Source organism: Nyctibius grandis, chromosome 2, assembly GCF_013368605.1.
Source record: "Nyctibius grandis isolate bNycGra1 chromosome 2, bNycGra1.pri, whole genome shotgun sequence".
NCBI classification, from domain to species: domain Eukaryota; kingdom Metazoa; phylum Chordata; class Aves; order Nyctibiiformes; family Nyctibiidae; genus Nyctibius; species Nyctibius grandis.
The window spans coordinates 24,917,390-24,921,176 of NC_090659.1; positions in this window are offsets into that span (position 1 = coordinate 24,917,390).

Here is a 3,787-nt window from a genome sequence, read left to right on the forward strand (position 1 = left end):
AGCAGAGGGCTGAAACAGCCCATGGTATGCAGCTGAGCTTTCTTCTCAGCCAAAGGCGCTCAGGCATCTCAAAGATGGAAGTCAACAACCTCATGTCACTTCCTGGCCCCATGACCAAACTTGAAGCAGGACGGCAGGCAGGGCACACTGGGCCACCTCCACGTCAGGCACTGAGCCACCTTTTCTCCTCTGGATTCACTGACCCCAGCCTCACAAAGCAATGAGACACCACAAGGGTGCAGGGTGGCCACGCCAAAACAGCTTGGACCCTGCAGCTGGTCCAACAAAAACTCTCCCAGCAAACTTTGCCTCCTGGTGCTCTTCCCCACCACTGCCAAACCTGTTGCTTCTTGGGAGGGATTAAAGGAAAGAAAAAAAATGTTCATTTCCTTGCAAGCCAGGATTTGTGTCAGCCTTGAGTGTATCTCCCCAAGCAAATCCTTGTTTACCTAATGAATTAACTGGGAAGGAGCAAAAGTCACTTGTGGGTAAAGAAGAGATAAGCTGCAGTGTATTAGAGGCAGTTATCACGCTTTCACAACTGAGGTCACCAGTTACCAACCAAAATGTTGGCAAACTAGATTTTACAAGGTTTTTTTTTTCTTTTTTTTTTGTGGTGATGCCCATCTCCACCATTTTGCAGTGGGGTGGAGAGGAGAGGCAGGGGGCTGAAATTATTAGGGCTGCTTTTGTGTGTCTTTTCCCTCTTTGCCAGCATGTGGCTCCCTGCCCCGGTGGGTGCCGGCCCCGAGGGAGGCCAGCATCGGCTGCGGGACCCGACTTAAGCCCCCTCTCCCCTCCAGCCCCTGCTGCCAGTGCCTCATCTTTCCCCGTGGAGCAGCTGCAGGAGTGACATGAAGCTGCAGGGATCACAGGAGAGGGCCTGGTGCCACTGGCCCCCCTCCACACCAGGGTTTTCACCCCCTCTTTAGGGTGGTGTGCCCAGAGCCACTTCGTGTTTCAGCTGAGCACAAGGGGAACCAACACCACGTGTCCGGCTGTGGGGACAGCCGCTTGCCAAGTCCTGGGTGAAGGTGGGCAACCTCCCCGGGGGCTCAGGAGGGCCCCAACACCCCTCGGGCACCAGCCTGGTAATGGCAGCATCTGAGCATCTCCCTTGCTGCCACCAAGAAATGCCACAGGCCCCAGCATCGCCCCTGCCAGGAGCAGCCAACCTAGCCCTACAGCCAAGTGTTGGAGGCAGCATGTTGTGCTGAGGTGGCTGGTGTGTGGAGGGAAGAGCATTACGGGCTTTCCACCTTCTAAAATAAGGTTGTGTTCTGCTCATTGTGTTCAGTTCCCTTAACATCTGATATAAAAAAATGGCAAGAATGGGGTTTTCATTTGTTTGCTCACCCGAAGTGGATACAGACATATTTTCTAGACATCCCAGAGAACAAAGAAACGAGACCTGGCCCTTGACTAGATCAACATCTACATTCCGCTGTGCTGGAGGATTTCTCATGTATGTCCTCAAGGGTTGGTTAATTCCCAGCATGGTGCTGCAGGACTGCACAGATGTCCTCCCAGTTACAAATCACTCTAAAAATCTCTGCATCGCTGTTCCCAGGGTCTGGATTCATATTTAAATTAAGATATATCTAAATCCACTGTGGTTCTGAGGGTAACCTTAAAAATCGCCTGAAGTGTAGGAACCCCAATACTGTCTATGTGAGGCAGCAGATGACCTGAAACAGTACCAAAGGATGGGAAGAATCTGACCTTCCCATATCTTTTGGAGGCCTTGACACAACACCAGTGAGCTGCTCCTCTGCTGACCATCTCAGTAGTCACATCCCACAAACACGCAGGCTGGGTGGGAAGTGCGGGCAGAAAGGGGCATGGGGCCGCTGTGGACAGTCTGGCTGTAGCCAAGGATGGCTGAGAGGAGCAATGTCCAGTGCAAACACCTCCTCACACTGCCTCCAGTGCAGTTTTAAGTCACCTTATATTACAAAGCGAAGATACGTCCTCTCTTGATTACCAAAACTCTTACTTATGTCCCCATACTCCTCCTAACCCCCACCTGAAGCTTCAGCTATCATCTGATCAGCCATCAAATATATCTGACATATTGTAGGTGTCTTGCAACAGCCCCGTTACTCTCTTCTACATAGAGAAGCTTGAGACAGCACAGACTGGACAAAGGATAAATGGAAATATCCACTGGAGCTGGGAGGCAAGCCAAGAGACTGAGCGTGCTAACACACAGCTCTGCAGCTGCCACCACGTGCTGAAAATCTATGACAAAGAACATAGGCTGATGTTTATAGAGTACTTTGCAGATAGGAGATTGCAATTATTAGGTTATCAGACTGCACTGATAACTTCAAAAGGAAGAAAATCAAGACACTCATTAAGTAGACTGAGGGAAAATAAGACAAACTCAGCAGGGCAGAGAGAGTTACCTGCAAACTTGCCCCATTCAAAGCAAAATGCCATTTTCTTGCTTTATTTTAAAGAAATGGTATCGCTGTCACTGAGCGAGACAAATGAAGCATCAGTTTAACAGAATCTCGGAGCGACCCACGCTGGAAGGGACTTCAGGAGGTCCCCAGTCCAGCCTCCTGCTCAAAGCTGGGTCAGCACTAAGTTCAGACCAGGTTGCTCAGGGCTTTGTCCTCTTGGGTCTTGGAAACCTCCAAGGATGGAGACTGCACAAGCTCTCCAGGCAACCTGCTCCACCGCCCGACTGACCTTGTAGCGTAAAGCCAGAACCTCTCCGGTTTTCAGATTTATTCAGATCCTGCTGAAAGCGCAGACACTCCTTGGGTCAGAGTCAACCTTTGAACAGGCTGAGAAGCAGAAGCTACCAGATTCCTCCTCTTTTCAAGCCTCTTCATGACAACAAAGTTACCTGGCTGGTAGGCACAGCTCCCATGCAGCCTGCCGTTAGAAAAGCCATGTGTTCAGTAATAGATAAGCCGTACTTACCACCTTCAATGTATCAGCCAAGTGCCTTCGCTGTGCTCCAGCGCTGAGCTTATATGTGCCCGGTGGCAGGGGACACCAATGAGCGGCGGCAAGCGTTCTGCGGCGGGATGCTGATTGGGTCCTGCCCTGCGCCTAATTATGCCCAGCACCTGATTGCTCTCTGAGCGTAAGTGATTGTGGTGTAAAAGAAGATAAGCAATTTATTGTTTGTTTTAATTCATACATATCTTCAGAAGTGCTCTCAACCCAACCCCCAGCAATTTTGTGGTGGTTTTAGAATTTCATTTCTGATCCAATTTCATGTCTCATGTGAACCTGCTGCTTCAGCCCAGCTCGTCTGTTCAGCATGTGCCTTGCTGAATCAGGCATAAGCAATGACAGAAATGACATATCATGTTAGGTGCTGTCTGATATGGACGCTGTGTCCTCTGGAAACCTAGAGTTAGTCTCTGCACCATCTCCAGCCCTAAACCTCTTTCTCCTGCTAGCTCCTGCTCCTCGTGCAACTGCTTCACGATTAAATTCGTCAAGAGCAGTGAACAGCTTCTGCTCTGTGGTGATTCGCAAATGCTGGCTGGGCAATTAGGAAATTATCTGGGTGCAGGTTTTACTGGAAGAGAAAGAGCCCATGGAAATTTCGGTCCCTCCTTTCCTGGCTCCTTCCCACAGCCGGAGCAGTGCACAGAGCTGCCTGGCCCAGGCTGGGGCCGTGCTCCCTCAAAACACAGTCGCAAAGGAAACTTCACCGCTATTCAGATGACGGGTGAGAATAAGGCTTATTGGAATGCTTATTTTGGAATTAAACGTTTCAGAGACGTGACTGTTGTAGGTATTATCACAGGAATGACGTTAT